The sequence below is a fragment of the Bacillus rossius genome, chromosome 1 (assembly GCF_032445375.1).
Source record: "Bacillus rossius redtenbacheri isolate Brsri chromosome 1, Brsri_v3, whole genome shotgun sequence".
Lineage (NCBI taxonomy): Eukaryota > Metazoa > Arthropoda > Insecta > Phasmatodea > Bacillidae > Bacillus > Bacillus rossius.
In genome coordinates, this window is record NC_086330.1 from 199167404 (window position 1) to 199194919 (window position 27516).

The 27516-nt window shown below is 34.9% G+C and overlaps 2 protein-coding genes across 8 annotated transcripts in view; both read right to left on the minus strand.

Annotated features, from left to right (window-relative positions):
* LOC134527222 (uncharacterized) overlaps positions 1 to 12386 on the minus strand; it is a 45020-nt gene extending 32634 nt beyond the window's left edge. Inside the window, exon 1 of the mRNA XM_063359710.1 lies at positions 1 to 12386. This exon is cut by the window's left edge and continues 16008 nt beyond it. The gene's annotated coding sequence lies outside the window, so the exon portion shown is untranslated.
* Positions 1 to 27516, minus strand: part of LOC134527226 (ecotropic viral integration site 5 ortholog) — a 950124-nt gene that overhangs the window by 831890 nt on the left and 90718 nt on the right. The window lies entirely within an intron of this gene.

Below are 27516 nucleotides of genomic sequence, written 5' to 3' on the forward strand. Positions count from 1 at the left end.
GCAATAACCATAATTTTTTGTATGTCCATGAGTCCGGGCATGTTGGGAAATTTGCCCGAAGTTGATTGCCCCCCTCAATTGGAAGGGGGTTCATAACCCCAAAAAAATTTTAAATTTCAAACATTGATTTTAACCTACTTCTAATTGTAGTTACACAGAGATGTGGGGCATTATATGACTGTTGGACAAAAAAACATAATTGAATTTTTTTTAATTATAAGTTTATTTTTAAATATCAGAATAATTAAATCCTGATTGTCTGTATGGGCAACTAGTCTTTTGGTGCCATAATTGCATAAACATTCGCCAACACCAAATCCCAATTCAAACTAAGCAATTTACTGAATAGATACAGTGCCCAAAAAAATGTGCCTCGTACAAAAATATATCGCAAGTAAATTTACTTCAACATGCAAAGTTTTACAACTAAATAAATGTACAGAAAATTCACAAATAAAGATACGTTGTCATTTCATGCAGTCCATGTCGCATATGTATTGCTGTTTATGTCAATTTTTGTTTTGTAATTCCCCACAATTGTCAAATTAATAATTTGTAATTCTATCGCACAACTATCAGATCCTTAACAACAAATGACTTGAATAAATCATAATCACAGACGAGCTGTTAATGTGAAGTGTAGTTTCTCCAAGCAGATGTATCGAAGCTGTTTCCTACATCAAGCACTGCTTACGTGAATGACTAGAGCTCAAAAGTGATCCGTGTCATTCCAGCTGTCCAGAACAATGGGCAAGATGAATTAGATAGGTGTGGATGAATGAATGCAAGGGTAAAATCGGAGTTCCTTAGAAAACCCACCAACAAGGTCCGCAACGTTTAAAATGCGAATACATCTTATTTGACTTCGCCGGTAGTCAAAATCACTTTCCAGCGTAAGGAGACTGGCGCTTTGTGCAAATAACAATGAAGACCTCTTATATATTCTCACTTGTTGACAAGTAATGTATTAATGTCGTTTAGTGCTATCCAGATAATTTATTAATTACCGTTTCTTTTCATACAGGTCGAATAGAGTACAAGACACAGATGAAAATTACACATTACAGACAGAAGATGTCCTATTATTTTAGGATGTGACTTTGTTGCCGGATGATGTCACTTTGCTGCCGGCAAATATTCCATCCATGCGTGAAGATACATTGCTACCGGAGTATGTACCATCATTAACTCAAAGTAATACTGCTACGAAAGAAAATTTAACCTGTACTGATGGCAACAGCAATGGCAACATTCATTTTTGTTCCGAGGAATCAGAGAGCAACCTCCCCGATCTTATCATCGAGAAGGATGATAATTATGTCCTTTGGGACATTCCAGGAAATAGATGCGTAAACATTGCGCATTTTATGAAACAAATAGCTTTAATAGAAAGACACCGAAATAAGTGCACCATGGGGAAATCCGTTGTAAAATCAGAAAGAAGATGTGGACTGTATTCAACCAGGACATTTGCATGTGATACATGCAATGAAACCAAAACTGTCACTTCCCATGACGAGATTCATGCTGAAGAAACAAATGATGCCGTAGTGTGGGGTGCCTTGTCGATTGGTATAGGTCACAGTCAACTGGAAGAATTACTATCAGTTATGGATATTCCATGCATGTCCTGTGAAAAATTTGTAATGCATGAAGAGAAAATCGGGCAGGTATGACTTTTGCAGGACTACTTATATTTATTTTAAGTAATCCGATACTAGAGTAAATTAAGTCTGTTTTCGTTTCAGTATATTAAATGTTACCAATCTCCACTATGTTTCAGGCGTGGGAAAAACATGTGACTTCTAAATTTAAAAAAAAAAAACAGGAGAAGAAGAAAAGAAAACAGCAGAACAGAAAGGACATTTTCTGAATGGCATTCCCTACATAGCAGTAGAATGTGACGGTGGATGGGGGAAAAGAACCTATGGGCATGGCTATAATTCATCAACAGGTGTTGTGAGTAAAGTAACATGAATTAAAACTGTAAATAACAATTTTATATAGTTAATAAAAAGTCCTGATTGGTAGAAAATCTCAATTTACCTATAAAAACAGTAAAACAGTAATCAAATTGTAAGAATTCAACAGGCAGACAACTAGTGAAACGTGGTTTATATACGTCATTCGTGGTGGTTTCTGATTCCATGAATATCGTTGTGACCGGCTTAACTGTGACTATCATGTAATTGATTATGATTATAATTGCAGTTCTGAAAGTGTACACGAAATCTTACCAATGAAATCCGAGATGCGACTATTTAGGCACAGTAGCAGCCGCTATAGATCTGGGATACAAAATATCGAATGTGATTGCTCCGAGGAGTTTGGGAGTTGCGGGAATCCCAATTCTCTTAATTAAAATTTGTTTATGGCTCCTATGAACACAGACTTCTTAATGGCAATGCAATCATGATACCACACCTTGTATGACAGTACATAATAAAAGTTGTTTATATTGCCATATACTGGCAGGTAAATGAACTCACAGCACACTAAGGAATGAGGCAAAAGAAATTATAAAGCATTGGGATACTGAAAAAAGTGAGGGAAAAGTTTTCAGGCGCTGTACAGGATGAGACGATATTTATATGCTAACTATGCAGAGAGAAATCCTAGTCAAAAGAATAGGGAAACATTAACACATGGGCCTATCGTGACTTATGAGGGAGTTATGCGCCCTAAGAGGAATAGATGGAAAACGTGTGATTGGATGATAAATTTCTCCCTTGGCCTGTTAACTTCGTCGAAAGTACCTATTAATTTTTGGATTATGAGCGTCAATAATACAATTGGGATGCATACGAAATCGGTGTAAGAATTCGCTTGTAAGTTCTGTGAAATGTTGCACCTGTCTTTCATGACGACGAACCTAAATCAGTATCTTGTTAGTGTTCCGAGCATGTAAATTGTCTCTACAATTGGCGCCAAATTTAAACCTTGTTCCCTATATGCGCCTGCCAGTGGCGGTATAATACTACACTAGAAAGGACCGATACGATAGTCCCGTAGGTTACGTAAAAATTGCTTAGTTACAGATAACCAAATTGGGGGTAGCAAAATTCAGCCAACTAAATTATTTTGGCCGGTGCGCAGTGGCTGTATTGACTCTACACGTGGCCAAAATTTCTATTCTCATAAACAAATACAGAATCTTCCCTAAAACCTTGGAGCTTAGATTGCAAAGGTGTCAGAGCCGTGCACTACGTAGGCCATGCCACTCCAGAAATGACCCCAGTGTATGTAGACACATTCACGGGATGCAGAGCTGTTTACAAACGTGTACTTCCACTGTAGTTCTTATTGTCGCTTAGAGTCTGGTGCCTTCCGAGTTTACCTAAACCAATTGGCTATGTACGCCAAAGCCGTCATTTAACGCGAATAAAAAAATGTTTCATCCCTTGATTCTTTGATGTCTCGCCTACGTCATGAGATGAGAAGCTCCGTTAGCTTCGGTAATACTCAAATTGTAAGACTAGTTTTACATTGAAATTAAAAGGGAAAATAATGCTTTTTAATTGTTATTATTAACAAATAAGTAACTTTTATAAAAAAATGTTTCATTAGATTTGATTTATTTTTGAAAATATTAACGCCAAAGACATCACAATTTACTAAGAATGACTTATTATCAAGTGAAATACACTGATATTGTTGATAGTTTATACCATGACCTGCTTCTTAAAACAATAACCTTCTTTGAAAAACATGTGGTTTTTAGTTATCCAAAGAAAACACAAATCATCTCACATTGTAACCTAGTTCTTTGAATGTAATTTTTTTATAACACTAATTAGACCATTTCAGTACATTTGTATTACTTTGCAGGCTATTCTTATCGGACTGGAGACGCAGAAGATACTTTACCTGGGCATCAGAAATAAATATTGTAGTATTTGTTCGATGGCCAAATCAAGGCAGAAAACTATCCCAGATCATGTATGCTATAAAAACCATACCAGCCGGTCGAGCATGGTTCTCTTTTTCGCCCGTCATAGGGATGACGCGTCATCGGTATGACGCTTCGCTTCTAAAAGCGAGCATGGATCTTTTTTCGCCTTCTGTAAGACGCCTTAGCTATGACATGCCTGTCATAGGTAAGGCGGAATGGTTTGCCCGTCGTAAGGCCGTCATAGCCGTCATAACCCCGTCATAATGCCGACTACGTGCGTAACTTTCATTTAATACTGGGAAATAATTCTTTCAAATGAGTTGAATAATATATTTTCGTGAAACTTAAGGTTTTGTCTCAATTATATTTACTCATAAATTACGTAGGCCTATGTGATATATACGACGTATCTCAAAAAAGGTTATGTTTTTCTCTGAACAAACTTCGAAACAACTTGTTTCCGATAATAATCACGCCGCATAAATAAATAGTTTCTATGTTTCGTGTGAATGAGACACATTAATTCTTTTTTTCTCGATATTTTTAACTGCACAATACTCAGTTTACCAAAATATATCATACTAAAAAAACTGCCAATCTGCCTACTTTTGTCATATCACATAGTAAAAAAAATAAAGGTCAAGACAAAATAACGTAATATTTCAACAAGATAGAAGATAACATCACATTAGTTAATTATTCTGTATAAAAGTTAAGTGTAAAACACCTATAAGCGTGTGGTTTATTAAACTTCTAAAAACAACTAATTTTCCCTTCAGCTTCCTTATGTGTAATAAAAAAAATCACTTGTAAAAATAAAATACATGCGTTGATAAGGTTGAAAATACACAAGAATGCCGCTGATAAATACATAGTAGTCTGATAGTTATTTTAAACCTTCGTTTTATCGCATTTTAAACAGAAAGCATTTCCTCACATAATTTAGTGACTTTTAGGTTAGGCCTACTCCCCACCCTCGTTGGTGGCTAGGTTTGCTCCTGCTGTATCGCATATTGAAACGTATTTTATTCACCTAAGATTCGCTCAAGTACTTTCAGTATGATAAAATGGTAACAATGTAGGAATAATAGTGTCTCATGTAGAATTGAGGGGTTTCGTGTTTATAGTTAATACGAAAATCGTAATTTGTGAGAGGAGCGGCTTGTGTGAAAAGTAAATAATTCCGTTAAAGGGTATTTTTAGTTCCTCTACTCTTCTGGTTGTTATAAACTGCACACACAATACTGTCAACTACAATTTACTTAATAAATTATATTCAGGCATTTAATTAACAACACCGACTTCGTGTTATATTGTTTCAAGCTTGAAAGATGCTAAATAAATAATATTATCAGCGTATTCATCCAGTACATATGCTACGGTACAAAATAGTGTGAATAAAACTTGCAGTGTACTAGAAAATATGCTATAAACAAGTCTAAGGATAATGTAATTAAATATATAACAGTAGTATTTTTTTAACAGTCTTTAAGGGACGTATAGCACACCTAGTTGTTTCGGTACCTTCAAATCGGCAAATTAACTTGAACGGTGACAAAAATTACCAAATAATGATTAAATCAGGTCTAGTATTGTAATGTTTCACGTCGAGTCACAAGAGTGTTTTTAAATTTTTTTTTTTTTCATCATAATGATCTTAAATAGTAACAACTGACCATTGAAAACAAAATTAATAATAACGTGCAACACGTTTTATAAGATCGCTAAATAATATTGTCCTATTAAAAACCACAAACCTTCACAGTTTCTAATATACTCAACCTTTTTATATACTATTTAATAATCATAAACGACTTTGCTATGTAAAATTATTTTATTATATTCTGAGACAGAGACGTGACGGGTGTTTTACTGGGCAAAAAATAGTCTGTAAAACTTATATTTACGGAAAACCAACAGGCGTACAATGAAAAATGATATAAATATTGAATATAGTTGTGGAAAACATATAATTCGATAGACACATGCCTAAGTTTATGAATGTCCACAATCTTGTTTTCGTGTAGGTAGTTTTCTATTGGCTGTAAATTGCTAGCAGATACACCAACTGCCAAATAATACACATCCTTTCTGTAAATTCACTGCCAACCTCTGCATATTATCGATTGCCAAGCCGTCGTAGGTAAGGCGCCTTAGCGATGACGGGAGAGATATGACGATGGGATCCGTGCTCGCATTTTCACGCGGCCGTCATAACTCCGCCGTCATACCGGCGACGCGTCGTCGCTATGACGGTGGCGAGGAAAAGAACCATGCTCGACCTGCGGTCCTTCCACAGCCATGGAGAAAGATTTGATATGCGAAGGGTTCAACCAGAGCATGGTCTACAAGCATTACATAGGAGACGGGGATGCAGCAGTTATAGCAGCAATTCAGCAGTCATGCAGTTATGGGCACTACATGACGAAAATTGAGTGTGCAAATCATGCCACAAGAGCCTTTTGCGAAAACCTTAACAAGTTAGCAACAAATACTTCATATCCACTGGAAGCTAGAAAAATTTTAAAAGCTGCACAAGGCATTTAAAGAACTGAAAGGCTAGTCAAAGACGTGCGAACTGCCATAAAAGAAGCAAGTAAACTGCAGGGGAAAACAGCTATAGACACCCTTAGAGGTGATTTGCGAAATGCACCAAACCATGTGTTTGGTAAACACGACGATTGTCGACCAACATTTTGTAAAAGGAAAGAATGTGGGGAACAAAATCTTGTTCCTGAACTTGAAAAATCTGGATTAATGCAGCCTATACGAAATTTAACTGCTGCATTAAAGAAGAAAGCAGATAGGCTGATCAGCAATAGTACTACTAATGCTGCTGAAAGGTAAGTGTAATATTCATAAATAATCCTTTTCTTTCACTATCGTTGTCCAACACTTGGTAAATGATAAAATGACCACCTTTGCAAATAATCTGTGCTTGTGTTACAATTTCTGCAGATGCTATGGACAAATTTTGTATAGTTATAAATTCCCCCTTGTGAGGTCGTATCTTATTGTCTTGACATTAATCTCTCGTTTGACGGTTCATTTTTTAAAATTATATTTCTGGTTGAGTTACAGCGGAAGCAATCTGATTATGTGTTTCCAATCGATATTAACGGATAATTTTGTAATTTTTTGGTGAAATTGGGTTAGTTTTGTAGACAGTACATGTGAGTACAGTTTCCTCTTAGTTTTTTTAACTTTCACAATTTTCTCATAACGGTGTGTCAAAGTTAAATGTTGCATGTTATGGTGCCATACAAATGGAAAAAAAAACTATTGACTTACTTAAATTGAACAATTCACAATTAAATTACTTGTAATGCGCTACATAACCAAAAATTCTTAAAACCACAGTGAAATATTTTTAATGTTGACAAAAATTTTCAAAATACACGAAAAAGTAGCCGATACCTCATTTTATTCCAAAATTTGTAGGTCAATATTTTCTTAACAAAGTGCAACCCGAAGTGGAATTCACTCGCGCCGTGTAAAAGGTAAAAGAATGGTGACCAACCCAGTCAACCACATGATTAATTAATATGTCTACGCTCAATGAGTTTAAGGGTGTTCAAGTGTGAAAAATGCATAAATTTTAATTGCTTTGAAATAATGCTAGTTTTGTATACGATACTTGTGTGTGTGAATTTTTCTCGCTATATATCTTTCGCTGGGATAGTTTTCGCATAGAAACATGCCAAAGTCTAAATTTGCATGTTGCACATTTATACACCCCGCTAAAAAGAAGAAAAGTATTGAAAATACATAATTCACGGTGAAACTTCATTAAATGGGCTATATCCTAACAGAAATAACTACTACCAGAAATATATTTTCTTCTATTGTTAAATAAGTTTTAAATTTTAAAAATGTTTTGATACTTTTTAACAATTTTTCAAAAGTAAATAATGTTTTCTTATGAATTTTTATTTCCCACAGGATGTAGCCCATTTCATGCAGTTTCACGATGAATTCTTTCATTTCAACATGTTAGTTGATTTTGATTTTTGCAGGGTGTATGAACGAGCAACATTTAAATTTTTATTTTGACACATCATTATGGGAAAACTATGCAAGCTAAAAATATATCGCGAGATGAAATTAAACTCACAAGAATCGTCTACAAAACTAGCATTATTTCAAACCAATAAAAAATTATTAATTTTTCACACTTGAACATCCTTAAGGGGATTGGTGCACCAGCATCGTATTAAAAAAAACAATATATTTGTTAATGATTCAGCTGCTAGAGAAGATTTGAACCATTCTGGTGTAAAATTTATTTTTTCATTTTTTTATTTTAATTAAGTTATTGCTGATTTTCGGGAATTTTTTTAATTCAAGCTTTATTAAAAAAACTATAAAGATTTCAGTGGTAAAACTTTCGCAGATAAATTTTCAGACACGGGAGATATGACTGTGACCATTATTTTATCTGTAATCATTATTAATTTAACGTAATTACAATTTGAATTTTAATAACTGAGCTGCTACGAAATTGCGTGATATTCATTTGCGAATTTAATAACATTCGCGTTTTCATTTGTAATTCAAACGCCTACATATATGTCGGCTGAATGATTGACTTTATTTTAGTCTTTAGCTTATTGCAGTCGGACCTAAAGTAAAAACGTAGCTGTAGAAATTTGAGCAGCGTGCAAGCTCGGATACGAGGAATTATGGAGCGCGCTGGACAGTAGTGACACCTTGCGACAGTTTTCCAAACTTTTTGCAGCTCGTTCCCACTCTGCCACAGCTGTCTGCTGTTTACGAAGAGACGGGATTTCGCGGGAAACTGATATGAAGGTCAACGTACTCATTTTCAGTAGATAAGAGAACGTGTTTGGTTTAGCTCGGCGTATAATTGAATGGTTATTCTCTGTTATTATTTAGCACAGAGATTTAGCTAGATGTTTTTTGTTGCAAGCGTAAGATTTATTCAGGAATAAAATGCAGAAGAAACCTCCACCAAGCAGAGTACACAAAATAACAAAACTATCGAAAGCCATTAGAGCGCTTCGAAAAAGGAATTTAAAAAATAAGAGATTATTTTATTATAGCTTTTTTTTACCATATATTTATTTTTCAGAGTTGCGTATGTACAACGCGATGGACACGATGCGACAACAAAAAGATGTGTAAAATTGTAAACATGTTTTTTTTTCAGCAATGCGTGAACCATTCATAAACTATACTCAGCATGTATCCGTATTATTACGTTTGATTTTTTTATGACAGGCATCAATGTTAACAAGTTTATTAAGCCACAATATACTTTTTTCAGAAAACTAAGTGTAGCAGAAAACACTCAACATAGTCTCACACAAAATCAGTTTACATGAATGCAGTTTTAAGAAGTAAGCAACGTTAATAATAGTTAAACATAATTTAATATCTGCTGGTAACGTTTCCAAAGTATCAGCATCGCCTTCATTCACGAACAATATTCGTGAGCTTATTTATGTATTTTGCTGGCTATTCGTTGGTGACTGTTAGGACTGCAAAATTAGTAAATATTTTTCACCCTATCCTGAGTTAAATCTAAGTGTGCGCGGTTAGATGAGGACCTAGATGTGTCCCAGGCTTACGCCTTTACACTCTACTCATGCGGGGTATTAACCATGCGCGTAAGGGCGCGTTGCCATTGACCTGTAGGATAGTCTCAACAATCCTCTACGGACTCGAAAAATGTCACCTGCTCATTGGCTACTTGACTTGTGACAACTGTTTGTTGTAATGCCTGTGATTCATCGTTGATTTGGTTGAGGAGTTTTCAGTGATTCAGAGCCTCCCATTTAACTGTGGCCGAATTGAAGAAGCAGTACACATGTTACATGCTTGAATTCATAGCGAATGGAAACGACAAATATTTACTGATGTAGTGGTTGGTAAAAAAAATATTATTCGTATCGCGTCCATCGCTTCGCGCCATGTTGGCTCCTATATTATATGGATTTACAAAATATAACGATTTATTTACGACACTTAAGATAAGGTGTGTAGGATTTTAAGAATTCACTTGAATTATTATTTAAGAACATATTTCAGGATAACTTGTGAAGACGCTCGTACAGACGGCACCGGTTGTGATGACTCATTGCTAACAGAGCAGGGGCCATCTCGTGTACACGAAGTGACATGTGAAACTTCAACATAACTCGAAAATCAATAAGTGTTACATTGAAATGTGTCCGCTACAAATTTTCAGGAATTATAATTTTGAAATCGAGTAGAAATATTCCTGCAATTAGCATTAGGTATATTTTAATAGACATTGAAAGCGAATCATTAAGTAGCTTCAAAATCCAAATACCAGAATACAGATAGTCTGTAACAATACAGACCTCACCGACTAGATATGGTCCAGATTGTTAATTCTAACACATTTGAAAAAACTGACTAGTTATTGAATATGTTGAAATTTTGTAAACCTGTTATTTTAGATGATTGGTGATGTAATAATGTCTCTTGGAAACTACATAAAATTTTAACTGCTTTTATTTCTCCATAAATTCGCAAATCACCATGGCGGCCATTTTACGATCACGATTTAGTTCTTAAATTTTAAATTAGTTTATTTGTTGAGAGCCTGGTACAATGTGTCTGATCACTAAAGAGATCCGAGCCGCGTAGTGTATACTACTGCGAGGTTGCCGATGTAGGCTCGGGTCGGGACGAATTTCGCTGTGAAGAAACAAAGGTTTTTAATACATGGAAAATTATCCCAAAGCCGAAAATTTGTACAGTAGTAGAATTAACATTTCTTAGTAACACGACAAAAGTTTAAGTACTGCCGCAAACCTTGTGCGTCACACCAAAAACTAGCAGTTAAGTCCAAAATGACAATTTTTTGCAACGATCCTCAATAATGGATATTGCAAATGCAGTTTATGGAGTAGACCGTCAGTATGGAACCCAAAATAATCTAGAAACATTGCCCCATCTGAGGATACTGATAAAAAGCACAAAGTTTAAACATGTTTCTATAAAATAGACCTTTTAAATCATTAAAGTTAACGAATTCACTTTCATTCAATTTTAAGGAAATATAAATACATCTTACATAAAATTAAAGAGCCCAACGTGGAAATCGCTTAGAGTAAACGTTGTTGCATATTTATTCATCTTTAAATTGGTATATTTTTTAAGTGTCTCATACAATTAGTCTGACCACTAAAGCGATCCGAGCCGCGTAGTGTATACTACTGCGAGGTTGTCGAAGTAGGCTTGGGTCGGAACGAATTTCGCTGTTAAGAAACAAAAATTTTTAATACATGGAAAATTATCCCAAAGCAAAAATTTTGTACAGTAGTAGAATGAACATTTCATAGTAACACGTCAAAAGTTTACCGATGAAACCTTGTGATCACACCAATAATGAGCAGTTGAGTCCTTAATGATAATTTCTACAATGATCCACAAAAATGTTTCGTAAATTTAATAACTTTAATACTTTTTTAAGCCGGTTCTCATTATGGCACCAAAGTAATATAAAATAATGTCCTACATGGTAACTGTGATAAACACCTCAAAGTTTAAACGTCCTATTATTAAATTGGTAATTTTAATCATGAAAGGTAAGAAATATATATTTTTTATAGAAATTTGACTACATGTTACATAAATATGTTGAGCGTAGCGTAAAAATCACTTCATAAATATTGTCTGTGTTTTTTTTGTAAGGTTTAAATGTGTATATTTTGAGTGTCTGGTACAATAGTCTGACCACTGATGTATTTCAAGCTGCGTAGTGTGTGTGCAGCAGTGTTAAAGTCGCTTGTGCTGGGACGTTTTTTGCTCCAGAAAACTAAGGTTTTTAATGTATGGTAATTCCAGACTGAATTTTACTCTGAAAGAATAAAAGTTTTCTAACTGCAAGTGATTTTTGCTGCAAACGTAGATAAAAATCTTCCAGGATGCGATTTGCTTAGGTAAAAATATTAGTATGATCGACTCTTTAATTTCTAAATTATAAATAAATAACAACAATAGAACTTCCCGGAAAGTTGTGATAAACTGACGATATTAAGCGAGTAGCAGACCCGTACGTGACTACAGAGAAAGGCTATTTTCCTTGACCGTTAGGATTTCTGGGACGAACACCCTCTCACAGCTGGGGTCATAAAATACGGTCAAACTCTTGAAAAAACATCCACCACCGCTCTTTGCCACTAGCAATTCAACGAAGTAAGCTAGGCGCAGCACTCCAATGAATTAACTTAGAAAAAAAATACTAAATATGTAATTCTATCAATACTTTTTACAACACAACTTATGTTTTATTTATTTTCTGGAAAAAAATAATATTATCATACGAATTATGTTATAAAAGTGACAAAACTCAATAAGCACATTTACGGTGTATCGTTTTCTTCAATTGTTATGTAGTAAACTAATTTCATACAATTAAATATATATATTTTATAATATAGGCTACATTAAATTTTGCACAGTTCTGATGTAAAATAATATACTTAATGTATTAGAAATAAAAAATAATTATATTTTTTGGTATTAAAATAATTTTTAATAATAAAATTTTTGTAACAAAATACGAACACATATATAAAACCAGAGGTCCTCTAGAATTTTGATTTACAAGTTCCCAGCAGAAATTGTTTATTGTTAATTTTATTGTATCAAAAATCATTCATATAAGAAAAAAGAATATGTATATCTCAATAGATGTAACATGCATACACCCTATCATATGCATTAAATATATTTTAAGTAATCCCTAAATAAGACTAAGTTTATTGAGTGTCGCAGTACGCAGCGTGTTTCAAAGCCCGCCGGCCGTGAAAGATCAGTACGGCCGCAGTACACTGCAACGCTCGGGCAGCTTTAATGAGGCAACTAATTATGCTAGACTCTTAATAAATATACTATCTTAAAGCTAAAAGTATAATTAAAAACATTTATTTAGACATTTTTTCGCATTGGGCTCTTCAAATCTGTGTAAATCGTATTTTTATCGGGGTGGCAAAGATAAAAAATATATATGTCGTGAATTAATCGCTTTATATCATATATTAAATATTAAAAATTTAAATTTTTTCTAACATTAATGGGTGTATTACAGTTTCTAGATTATTTTGCTAAGTTTACGGACAGTCAAAATTAAAAACTGTATAAATGGGTAGCATTTTAATGGACTGATGCAAGTTGCTGTCACCTAGGACTTAAATGCAAATTTTCGGTGATAACGCACAAGGTCTACAGCGGTAAACTTTCGGTATGTTATTAAGCATAGTCAACTCTACCACAGTACAAAAATTCAGCTTTGGACAAATTTTTCAGTAACACGAAAGTCTACGCGGGGAAGGGCGTCTACCTGATCCGAGAATGAAGGATAGGGTGAGATGGGAAGCGAAGATAAGAGCTGGTTGGGTGTCCGTGTTGGAAAGAGAGCGAGAGAGAGAGAAAGGCGATATTGTGGAAGACCTTCGAAAGATTCCCGCTAGATGGCAGGCCTCAGAGCTGCAATATTCGACAACCTCCCCTCACGGAAGCTCTCTCGCCACTAACTTGCCAAATCTCATCCGCTAGCTTATATACGTGCTGGCTGGCCGTACAGTAGTAATAAACAAGCATTTATAAAACACTTAAGCTCATTTCCAACAAATTCTGACGAATGTCTGTTTTTTGTCCTGCACCAATCCCCAAGAGGCCGTGTCAGTAAATGTTTATTTCCAATATTATGCTCTAGAAGTTCTCTCTTTTAACAGTGAGATTTAGTGGCTTTTTCAACCGAAGGAACTGTAGCCGCAGCGCGTGATAAAGCTACTATACCCTTATCACAGGATTAGTGGGAAGGTTGACAGCTCGAGTTTACTCGACGAAAAATGTATCTGGTTCCTCGACAATCTGAGAGGATGACAATCTAACCGGCGGCTCACTAGGAAATTGCGGATGCAGGGATTCAGAGTCAAGAAACCTCACATTTATAACTGTAGTATCAGTAGTATCTAAAAATGTTAATACTTTAAACGTATCGGAATACAATTAATCTTCAAACATGTGGTAATTATTATTTATCTGGATGTAATATTCCGGGAAAAATAATGTTAGTTGACATTAAAAAGTATACGAAATTCATCATGTAACGCTATAAAAGGATAATAACATAAATGCATATGCTTAGATATTGCATATGCATCACACACAATCTAAATACAATCTCACTTAAGTCAGACTACCTAATTTTTTACAATGCACCATCATACAGTTTAAAAGAGGTAGGAGAACCTCTTATCGACGTTGTTTAAAAGAATTTAAATTTACAAATATTACTATTTATCTTATTACGATATGTAGCCTACCTTTATGAATAAGAATTTACAAAAAAATTATTGAATTTATTACATTACACTTTAACATTACACAAGACTAAAACACTAACAAAACTTAATTTTATATATTGCTGTAGCATATTACAAGACGAAATAACTCACAAGACTAACATTAAGAGGGCTGCATTACAAATTTACTTTACAGAGGAGAAAATATCCTTTTAAGATATTTCATTACCTCATTGATTACAGGATTACACAATACTGCCGTTGATGTGATCGTAGATATAAAGTATTTAAAAAATATATTCCATTATGTTTATGTAAATATTTTGAAAACGTTATTGCTTATAGATGCTCATTATTTAAATAATAAAGAATCTTTTACTTTTATGTACTGAACAAACAAAATACTTATAAGTTAATAAGAATAAGCTTAGTTGAGTAACATCATCAATTTGTATTGAATTCAATGTACATATCGAAAATCATGTACAATGAATGCAACTGATTGAATTCAATAAATATTTGATCTTGTCAAACGGCCATAATATTGATGTAGATTAGGGACCGGAAAAATTCGCGGTTTCGACGGCCTTCAGGATAGACTGCACATTCCCCTGTACGCTCGGGCAAATAACGCCAGTTCATTTGCTGCTGACTTGTTAATCGTCTCAGCTGGTTTGTCTGTGATTCGATCCTTCTTTGGTTGGAGGTTTATAATTGGTTGAGATTCGTCCAGATGAACAGTAAGCCAATAGCAAAATCATCTAAAAAGTATATGTATTTGACTTCTAGCCTATCGCCGAATGAATCCGCGAATTTTTCCGGTCTCTAATAAATATAGATGCTCACATGCATCGTGAGAGTCCGTATAAAGCCTATTACAATTCTATAAGTATACATTAAAATGCTTTTAAAATATACGTATGTAATATAATTAAAACTTGTTTAAGTAAGATCATCACAAAAAAATGAAGATCATTCAACAGTAAGTTACGTTTTATAAGATTTTAACAAAACACACATACCATAAGAGAATATTAATCATGCCACATAATTAAACACAAAATACTCATTCCATTAGGCGCTACGTAAAAATAACTTCTATTTTTATGCTGATCACTTTGCATTGTTTTATATATATCATTATTTCTAATTTTTAATATTCTCTACACATTAACTGAAATTAATTATTTACAGAGTCTTAGCAAATGTTGGTCTGTACCACATACAGTTCGTACGATATCTCTACATGAAACACATACAGTTCTTTATTAGTAATTTCAATTATATTTCATGAACATAATGAAATTAGTATAGGCCCTAGGTTGTTCACTGTTAATTGAGTACTTATGAAGTATTTTCATTGTGAGTTAACATACATACCAAATGCCATTCTTCCAGTAAAGTTACAAAGAAGACAACAAGATAATATAAATATGTATGTAGTACCATATTTTAAACCCCTATTAAATGAATAATAACTCAATCTCTATTCTGGGCTATTAAGTAATATTTTTTATTACTGTTATTTGTAACTTAAATAAAATGACAACTAACAAATTAGTAAAAAAATATAATTACGTGCGATATAGTGTGACATTTGACTTGGACGGCAAACGAATATAATAAAATGTCTATGACAATGTTAACTTTACTCATTATTATGGAAAGAAACAAAATGGGCAGATTAGCATATTCTACGCTGACATTTAAAAATGCTCAATTCAAAATGAACATTCCCTAGCAAGAAAATTTATTTTATATCACCACAAAAAGTCAAACTGCGGCGTCATTTTCCCGATGACAAACAAAAAAGTTGTATGGTCGCGAATAATTCATTCGTATGGCGTCACATCAGCGGAATATTCCCTTGGCATAAATGTGTGAAGTCTGTGGCACTTGTGGAGAAATAAACCTTCGCTCGAACACAAAAACAAATGAACGAACAGCTTTTTTTTTTTGATGGGATGTGCAATCGGAGACTCCTGGGGTGGTTGAAGAGTGTCAGGTTGGTTGCCAGACCAGATAGTAAAAGCTCAGGGGCTGAGGATGAAAAAGGCCTATCTCCAAATTATTAAGTATAAATGTTGTCATGTAATAGTTAAAGACTTGATTACACCCAGGTTTTTAAACCCATCATGATCATGAAGACACTGATCAAAACGTAATGTGCAATACATTTCAATGGTCTTTTCAGTTTTTGCTAAATAATTATAAATATAAGCAAAATTTCACTTTATCTGGACAAATAAAAATATTGATAATATTATTTTCATCACAGAAAAAATATATGATATGATAACTAAATTTGAAAAAAGCGGTTATGTTAAATGTATTGTATACTTTCAGTAGCCAAAATTTCCGGCCCCTACCTCTTATAGACTTTGAGAAAAACTGCCTTTTAAAAAAACATTGATATAGATAGGAGCACAAATTTGTGACACGGCCTCTTAGGTCACAAAATAACCATTACGTACCATACATCAGCAATACTTCTTAAATGTGAGTCTGTGGCGACATTTTTTTCTCTATGTGTTGTTGCAGATACATGTCCCTCACGGCGAAATTCAATGGTGGAAACCGCATAAAATACGGGAAGCGTGGCAGCTATTATAGGCGGTGATATGGTGCTGCAATTGCCTATACGAATGGTCCTGGCTGGCATACTAGTCCTTGGAAAAGCATGCATGGCCGCAGTCCTGGTTCCAGGTTCAAGAAGATGTGTCAGCAGCGTGAGAAGAGGAGCTCAAAAAGGAGATTGAAATACCGGGACGAAGGCGCTCCAAAAAAGAAAAGAAAGCAGGGAGGGGACCCAGATGAGTACTATGGTGCTCATGGTTTAATTCCGGATGCCGACAAATCCGAGGAGATGAAATCTCTTTCTGAAGAACTACTAACAAAACTGAAGGAAGAAGCAGATAACCAAATCAAGAGAGAAGCTGTGAAGAGAGACACACGAGATCAGCACGATTGTGAAAAGTGGCACGAAGTTAGATTGAATCGGTTAACTGCATCCAACTTCGGTACAGTTATCCGGCGTCACGACTACACGCCTTGCCCCAACCTAGTACAGAACTTACTATTCCCTAAGGAATTGAACACACCAGCTGTTATGTACGGACGAGTGCGCGAACCGGATGCATTGGGTCGGTATAGCAGAGTGAAAGGTGTAGAAGTCACCCGGTGTGGGATTTTTATTAGTAGTGCTTACCCATACCTTGCAGCGACTCCAGATGGTCTGGTAGGCGAAGATACTTTGGTTGAGGTCAAGTGTTTGCCATCAGTTAAAGAAAAGCTTTTATTGGATGTGGCTAAAGAGAAAAAAATCTACACTTTGTTTGGAAATAAAAAACAGCCGTCTCCAGTTGAAGAAAACTCATCACTACTATTATCAGGCACAGGGACAGTTGAATATCACTGGAAGAAAATACTGCGACTTTATTGTTCTGACAGATAAAGATTTTTTCGTGGAAAAAATAGTAAAAGATGAACACCTTTGGACAAATGTGATGGTCCCGAAACTTACGAAATTCTACTTGCACTGTATGCTTCCTGAAATCATTTATAGCAGAATCAAACGGAAAATGAAGGTCAGAGATCCACAATACATTTTGGAAGCACAAGAATAACAGAAGAAAAAGAAGTGCGGAAAGCCAGTGAGTTAATTCTTTGGCTTTATGAAACATCTACAATTTCTGTACTTGAAGATGCTACAAAAAACTTTCAGTTCTGACAAACTTAATTTGCTTAAGAATATTGTTTTATACGTGACATATAGTGAAGTGACTTCTGTATGAATATTATTCGGTTATAAAAGTAAATCTTGCTTCCAAACATTTAGTGGAAAAAAATGTAGCCACCATGAAGACAATTATTTTAGATCGAGGAAAAAAAAAAAGAACTTCATGTTTCACTAATGAGGTAATTTTTCATTTATGAATAGTTTGAGTGTGATAATTTTTACAAGGGACAGAAAAACAGTGTTGTGTGAATTGTTCTGTGCCAATTTATGTACCATTTAAATTCGTATTTTCTAAATTCTAACGAATGTACCCTATGTATTTATAGTAAGCATAAGTTCGAATTGATTTTATTTCAGGACTGTTATATTTTCAGTTGAAGTATATACAGTAACGGCCAGTGATTTTTTACAGACCTTAATTCAATATATTACGTTTATTACGAACGACATACTTTGTACTGCAACTATGTATATTTCCAGCCCAAATTAACTTAATAATTTATTTTAATTTATATTTCTTCGTTCCATGTATATATTTATATTATTTGAAAACTCTTTGGATTTGATATGTATATCTATGTGATTGAAACTCTATGACTAAAACGAACGTTTGATGACTAGCAATTGCAAGGACCCCTCTAAGGACAATTTAAATTTAAACGGTAAATTGCCAATTTGACACCGTGTTTATTAATGTAAAATTTTATAACTACGTGTCTTATTTTGAATGTAAAGAAAGATTTTGTGTTCCGCGCTATTGTTGCGCGCGGTATTGATGTATTTTATTTAAAATAATTGTAACTATCATTAGTTATCGGCCAATCAGGAGCCGTATTTTAAATGTGGCACGCATTCTCAAACTACTTAAATTAAGAAGGTTTTAAAAAAGAATGTAATGGCCTATCAATGAATGGACACGTATCTGTCATCGTCGAAAATTTATCCTGAAGAATAGCTAATTATAAATAGGCATCCGCACAAAAGGATGAAAGAAACGGATTGTTTAAGTGTCATGGTATATTAATAGGGCTTTATCCAAAAGGATAAAGATTATAGGAGTGCATAAATTCGTGAGTAATAAAACACTGTGTGTTACTCCATTTCGTTAAATACGAAACGCGTATCACACCCATGCTCCGTTATTTTGCGGCCTAACTTCAAGAAAGACATTGAGAAACTCAAATATTGTAATATTAACTACGTGAATTTAATTTGACATTCATTTTAACACACAACTTTAATCACCCCGTGGTCTGGGAGAGAGAGCATCGTAGCTCTACCGATTTAAACGATTTTGATCTAGCCGAGGTAAAACATATGTAAATCATAATTATATACTGAACCTATGTATTTGATATTCGACCCGAACAAAAGAGACATTTGATTATTTAGTAAATGTGCGCATCGTCACTCCAGACATTTGTTTCATATATATATATATATATATATATATATATATATATATATATGTGTGTGTGTGTGTGTGTGTATGTATATGTATGTGTGTGTGTGTGTGTGTGTTTTCTGCAGTGCCAACAATTGTTAAAATTTTGAAAGCAATAATATTTTTACTTTTGATATAAACTTGAGATATTTTGAATATTAATAAATAATTAAAATTACCATTGTGTTTTATAATATTATAATATACTAATTATCAACTGTATCCCTACCTATAAATATATATGTATATCTATCTATGTGTCAATACAAGTAAATAGCAACAGCACATAGTAAACTGACTACCAACGTGGACCTCTAGTAGTAAGGGCACAACTTATAATATATATTTCATATCAATTTATCTTAGTTGGAGAGAGTATGTGTAATTTTAAAGTACACACATTTTCAAAAAAAAAAAATAATACTCGCTTGCTTTTATTATGAAGTTTGTACGTTATAAATCTAATTGGATTATGGATTACTCTATTAATTTAGGTATATAAGTTGCTGAAGTTGCCTTGTAGAGAAGACAAAGTATTGAGGTAAAATATATTTTATGTATGTATGTATGTATGTCGTAAGTTAAGTTTGTTTTGTCACTAGAAATGGCATGAACTGGATTCAAGGTTGTGGTTTTCGGTCAAGACACTAATTGGCTTGTACTTCTAACTTTTTCGCTTGGATTCTCCACCCAGCATAACGTTACGTTATTCTTCATTGCATGACAGCAAAATTTACAATGTAAAGTATGCGATGTTCTATTGTTTTGGCATGCTGTAAATGGATGTAACACGACATCTCGACTTGACTTCTTATGAAAGGAAGCGTTTAAGCACTGAAATGTTGGGATGAACATCACGATTTTAGGGCAACTTCAACAGGAAGAAATTCCTTTATCAGGAAAAATGTTTCTACTTGTGTGTGTTGTGCTGATGAAAACGAATTTATCAGACGTGGGAATTGTACGCTGAACATTTTTTGCTGACAAGATTGCTTCGAAAATGTGTGTGGTTTCTGCAATAAACGTAAAACATTACTTTGTCCGCCGTTTTACAAAATGGCGACCAGCGAAAGAAGTTTATTCTGGGGTACTTTCATTGTGCAATTACAAGGAAACAATCGCTAGCGCAGACATTACTTATCGCTGTCTAATGTGCAATATAATCATTAGGTATGAAGTTTTAGTGAGGTCTTCTTTACCTCATACATACTGTGCGTGTATCAATCCTCTTACTTGGAAGAATTTGTTTCATTTTAAATGTTAAAAGTTAACGTAATCACTTTAAATAAAATTCTTCAACTTGCTTTCTAACGTTATAAGACTATATAATATGGGCAATGCTTTAAACAAAGTGTGCTCTTAAATATCCAACAGTACAAAATTTTACCCACTATTAATTTCTTCATAAGAGCAGTCACTTGTAGAAAATAAAGAAATGGCTACATTAAGTGTGTTAGCATATTTTAGAATGTTTAAATCATATTGAAATGGATTATATTGCAAACGGTCGCCAATTACAAGGAAACAATCGCTATCGCTGTCTAATGTGCAATTTAATAATTATGTATGAAGTTTTAGTGAGGTCTTCTTTACCTCAATACATTTACCATATAATTCACACACATATCATTCCAAATAGTTAGATTTTCTTTTCATACGTTAACGGAATATCTTTTAGACCAACAGAAACTGTGATATTATAAGTATGGAGATAATTCTCACATATTGCGCATCCACAAGTGAAATATATAATTTTATATATATTGATGTTAAAACAAAATAAAGATAACGGCAAATTTAATAATTTGTATCATGTTTAGCAGCAAGGCTACAACATATCCAAATATTTTCAGACATAATTTTTAGATAATATTTAGGTTTAAAAATCTTTTAAATGGTTTTGTTATAGTTATGAATATTTTTGATTTTCAAACCATATTTGTTCCAACCTCTTGCGCTCACGGTGGTTGTTATAAAAAAGCTTGCAGACAAAAGTACTACTCTTAGGATGTACAATCAATTCTAACTCTTGGTACGATTCTCCTATTAACGAATTTGATCGAGATTTTTCTTCACTAGATTCTATGTATCAGACTGGAAGTAATTAGTGCAATATTACGCAGTATTATGCCCATTATAAAGTTACATACAAAAAAAATTATGTTTACACTTTTGAGTTGACAAAGCTTAAGAGACGTCAGGGTCATGAAACAAAAAATAACGTAACAATTTTCCGGAATTCCCAACATGGTAACGACTACAAAATGTAAAACTTTCTCAGTAATATAACTAATAAGGATATTCATTGCTTCAAAAATCTGGCGAAGAGACAAAAATTTAACCAAATAATGTATTCAAGTTATTTTTATACATGTAGATGAAGCATCAGAGAATCTAAAGATAATTCGCGGTGAAAGTAAGGCATTATCTGCGAGCCTTGCAACTGGCAAATATAAATCTGCGGTCCTTGCTGACGTCACGCGCCAAACCCGACAGCGGACACCCTACACCGGGCGAGGAGTGAGATCTGAGCTGTCTGCCACTTCCTCCCCCTTCGCCACTGGGATGGCCCACAAGCCGGCGCGACTCCTGCTGCAAACAGTTAGCCATTCCTCCGCTAGGAGAGCCAGGGGCGATTTTCTTTCGCGCGTCGCACTACCCGCTGTACGGAGCCGAGCGACACAACCTTCCCCTTTGAAGCCTTCCTCTCGACAGAATACCCAACGGCGCGACCCTGAGTCTTATACAGCGCTCTTAGGAGGTTCAGTGATCAGTTTTTATTCTATTGTGAGTGATGTATCAGTTTAAAGTCATTCCGAAGTGGGGACGATTTTTTGACCACTTGAACAGCCTTAAGTGACACGAGATATTGGTATAAACACAGCGTCGTTTTTTTCTTATTTTAGCGGCGGCTCCACATGACACGTCACTCAGTAAGCTGTGGATTTCGCCAAGGTTTTACAAGTAGCAGCGGCGATAATGCAATATGATACTTTTTTTGAACCGCTCTCACGGAGTTCTGTTTGTCAACTGTGAGTCTGAGGTTAGTGAGATTGACACGTGAACGTCTCCGTAAGCATACGCTTCCAACTTCCAGAACCGCACTTATGTTGCTAGACTCCGACGTTTATGGTTTGAATCACCGGGAAAAAAAATAGAAGTGTGTACTAATCGTACGCCCAATATAACACGCAACAAATGCTATTTATGACTTTTATTATTCTTGTTTGCTGTATAAAAGTTTTCAAATGTGTAGAGGTGTTCCCACTACAAACTATCACAGTCAGCCACGGACAGCCGGCAAAATACTATCTGTTTTAATTGTGACTATAATGACAAGCTTCTATGTCCATAATTAAACTTACACTGTCTCAAATACTGCAACATTTATGCATATTTGCACACACCGAACAGTTTGTAGCTAATTGCTTTGGGCACCAAATTCTGCTTAGAAATAAGAACCCCCCCCCCCCCCCAAAAAAAAAGGCTATTCTTATTCTTACGTTTATTCACCATTGCCGTTAAAAAAATACTTTTTTTTTAATGTTACGTGAAATTCTTTATTTCAACTTGACGTTTTTAAAATGGTTAAATGCATATTTTGGTAAAAAGTCTTACTTGCATATAAATTTATACCATTAAAAATATTAATGGCCAAATATAAAAAAAATACTTAACTAACAAAGCCATATATAATCTATTTAAATATACCACTTGTATAATGAAACATTACTTATTCCCAACGATTTGGCGTTTACTTCCTTTAATGGTTTTTTTCTTCTTCCGAGGTGCATTCTGTCGTAACCTTGCCTTATGACCCCGCCTGCAGTCATGCTGAATTCCCATGCCGTTCGACCGCTACACAGCTAACTGTGGAATACGCGTGTACTCAGCCCGGTGTGGTGTCCGTGTCCACAGCAGCCCAGGAAAAGAAGGTTTTATGTCGGGAAAAATTAGAGACAAGCTGATTTTTTCGCAAGTGTTAGGACCTAACTAGAGGTATATTTTCCCAAAAGTCCCCACCCCTCCCCTCTGTGCTTCCTTCCTACCCACCCTTAAGGGCTCCGCCTACCTGGTCACACAGACGGTACGCAGAGCTTCAGGAAAAACAACGCGATTTCAAAACTACTCAAGATATCCGAGTGGGGTATGTTTACGAAAAGCATTTAAGAGTTCGCTGAGGCCCGAAAAGTACTTTTAATTTTGGATCATGTTTTTAAACTGTATTTCTAGAAGAGTTAAAATGGCTAAAACGCATGTTTTCAGAGTAATTTTTAAGCGTAAAACAACCAGTACAGATTATTAAAAGCACTTAAGGGGCTTGCATTACATCTTTATCTTCATTTATCGGCCATATAATGTTGCGGTCACCGCTCAAATTTCACAGTTATCCTGTGACGACGACAAGACTACGCGTCAACTCAGAGCCTTGCGCTTAGAGGTGATACCGCGCTAGAAATACCATCGAGCGTCGCGCTTATCATCCCGCCTCACTAACACACATACACCCTTGACGAGGCGGGCCCCTTAAACATCCGATTTGCAAGCATTTGGATTACCCTTCATATCTCCGTTGTTATTTATTGCAATCAATTTTTCTATATATCGTTTTATTCCTTATATTATTATCTACAATAAAGTTATTTATAGTTATGTTCTAAGATTAGCAGTTAACTAAATATTAGCTGAGGAATGTCAAGTTTTACAATTTTATGTTAAGTTTGTTAAGAATATTCAAGTTTAAAATTTTAATTTGGGACAATTTCACGAAACCCTTAAGATAAAAAGTGTAGAATGATTCTTTAGCTTTCCAACGGTATTAATTTTTCATAGTTTGGATGACGATAACATATGTATAACATTAGATTATGCGAGGAAGGCGCTGCATTTTGTTCTACCCTTGGTGCGTGCTGCAGTGGGTGGCCTCAGGAGGCTAAACAACAGGCTTACTATCAAGAGTGAGGGAGCTGGCGTGTTGAGTCATGGAAATGTCCGTAACCACCCCCGACCATAAATTTCTTAAGACATGTTTACTGCGTTGAGTAGCCCGTCTTCCAGAGAATAGTTCTTGGAGTGGTTTTGAAGCTTGCGGTAACGTTCCAGCGTGTATGTGCGTGATTTTCTAAAACTTCCGCTTACTCTACGTCACATAATAACGTGAAGTACTAGAAAGTAAGATGTTAATTTTTGATAACTGAAGAAATTTTGCAACAGCTTCTCGCAAATCTAAGAAGGTAAGAATGTGTTCAATAACAAAAGCTAAGTATTATTGTAATAATAAAAAAACACTTCTTCCCGTGGGCTGTTGCTATTCAGTGGTTATAGTGCTGTTCTCCTACCAAGACGATTTGGGTTTGGTTCCCGGATAGGACCACTCTTTTTTTTTTCATTTGTACCACTGCATGGTCGGCTGACGATTTTTTTTCCTTCTTCGGAGCCTTGTGCTATCCCCCCACCCTAGCACTCCGGCCCTGCTTCATTCGCATATTAGCATCGATTGTAGATGCTTCACGTCTTAAGATCCACAAGGAAAATCTTATAAAATATTTTTACACAGAAGACTATGTGTCGGCTTTATTGCAGTTTTCTTACTTTTTAAATTTGTATCACGTTAATGTGATTTCTATTGCAACACAAATATAAAACACAGTTAGGCCTATTGATGTGTGTGTCAATACACTGTTTTTGAAGTTCAGGAAATTAATAGATCATATAACGTAGATATTTTTACATATTTATGTGAGATTTGTAGTAAAATCTTTTTAAAAATGTAATTATAAACTGATTCAATTCAACATCGTGACTATTTATCGTAATGTTTTTATGATTCTTCAGAATACCAAACGTACATTTTAAGTAAATAAGTATACTATTAAAATGCGCATTTGTCAGTCTATGGTAACCTTTTACTATTCGACAATTGCAAATCAACAACTTTCTAAGTGATGTGTAATTACGTCTTCGTATGTTTCAGGATTGAATCTACCTACCATGTTATAACAAGAATTCATACTAACCAAAATTGAAATGGAAAATTTATGTTTACTTTGTATTCTATGCGGTAAAGATACGGAAGAGATACTGTTGTTGTTACAAAAGGGTTGAAGACAATAACAGAAGCAAGCATTCTACGAAAGGATGGGCTTCACGAGAGCTGGAAAGGAAAATCAAGTGTTCGAGTACACAAATCGTGTAGGCAAAACTATACGAGACCCGGGAGACCCTCAAGTATTAAAGCTGCAACTACATCATCACTAAGTCCTGCTGTATGTATTACTTCAACATTATCGCCTGTTTTGCGAAGTGTAGGCGAAAATTTTGACTACAAAAAAGATTGCATTTTTTGTGGGGAAGAGGCAAAAGTCGATTCTAAGATTGCTTTGTATCGTAGGAAAAAAGTTCGTATGGTAGCAACATTAGAAATTAAAGATAGTTTGTTGCAGAGATGTGAAGATCGGAGCGATGAATGGGGAGATCAAGTGAAAAAAAAATGTAATAAAAAATATAAAAATTATGTAATAAGTAACTATGGAGAACATACCACTATAATCTTTGATGGATATCCGGAGCACTCAATCACGAAAAACGAAGAACAAACAATAAGAGCTGCAAAAAAAAAAACTTCATATGACATAATCTTTGACAAAAATGCTAAATGTATGGTGCCTAAAGAAAACTTTTTAGGAAATAGAAAAAACAAGAAAAAATTGTTACAGGCAGTAGCTTCTGAAAAGGATAAAAAGGGTTTAGCCACCTACACTGCAGACACTGCAGAAGAAGATGCCGATGTTGAAATTGTGAAGGTTGCCATGGAAAAACTAAATCCGTTCTCCAAGGTGGTGGTTGTAGGTTCCAATACTGATTTACTGGTTCTGTTAGTTGCCCTAACTCCCGAAAATGTAAATATGTACTTTTGTAAACCAATAGGTGGTAAAGATCCAGCCAAAGTATTCTACAATGTTAAAACGTTGACTGAACAACAACATGACATCAGAAAAGCCCTCTTATTTGTACATACAGTGAGTGGCTGCGATACGACATCATGCTTTTATGGTTTAGGTAAGGTAAAATCAGTTGAAATGTTAAAATCTTCGTCTGAGGCAAAGAAACATGCTTTGATGTTTACAGAATATAATGTATCGAAAGAACAATTTCTGATCAGCGGAGAAAGATTCGTACTAGAACTATATGGGATGAACAAATATTCTAGCTTGAATGAAGCACGATACTTCAAGTTATGGCAAAGAAGTCAAATTATGGTCAAATTTTGATTTGGCTAAAATGCCTTCAAGAACAGAGGCATGTCAGCAACATATGCTAAGGGTTTATTTGCAAGTCCAGAGATAGTTGGGAAATAATTTACCACCTTCTGAGTGGGGATGGAAGCTGGAGTGTGTAAGAGAAGCTGGAGGCGAGAGGAAAGTACCTAAGCCAATTACCACATCTAAGCCTTTTTCACCAAACGATCTGTTGCACTTAGTGGGAACTATTGTGGATGTCGAAAGACAGGTTTACATTGCTCAGCTATGTGTAAGCACTGCAATAGTCTTTCATGTAACAATGCAACAGCCATAGATGAAGATGAAGATGCAATTGATGAATAATTATGTATGTAGGCGTTGAGTCGAAAACTATATGAATAGATCTGTTTGTAAAATACATTGAAATACTTTTGTTGTAAGTAGAAATTGTCTATACAAATTAAATAGCATGATGTGTAAATAATAGCAAAGTTTGGAAATGAATGAAAAATGCACATAAAGAAGTGAATAATTCAGTAAATGTCACAACAGCTTGAAGTGGGTGGGTGGGTGGTCCGTGATGCTGTGGATGATACTGATTGCTCTTTATCACATACTGTGAATAAGCAGTCAAATTATTTTAGTTCACAGCTGCCGGTTGTTGCCAGTCCGGTACACGGCGGGTCCATAGGTGGTGGATAATGGAACGATTCTATGTGGGTTACGGTTGAAATTCCCCCCCCCCCCCCCCCCCGAACCAAAACTGGCAAAAATAATATAAACATTAAACCAACTTTGTTTCTGTACTCTGAACTAAAATTGTATATATAATTTATTTAGAATAATTAGTAAGAATTACAAGTAATGTTTAAGGGCAGCGTAGCGAGCTTGAATAG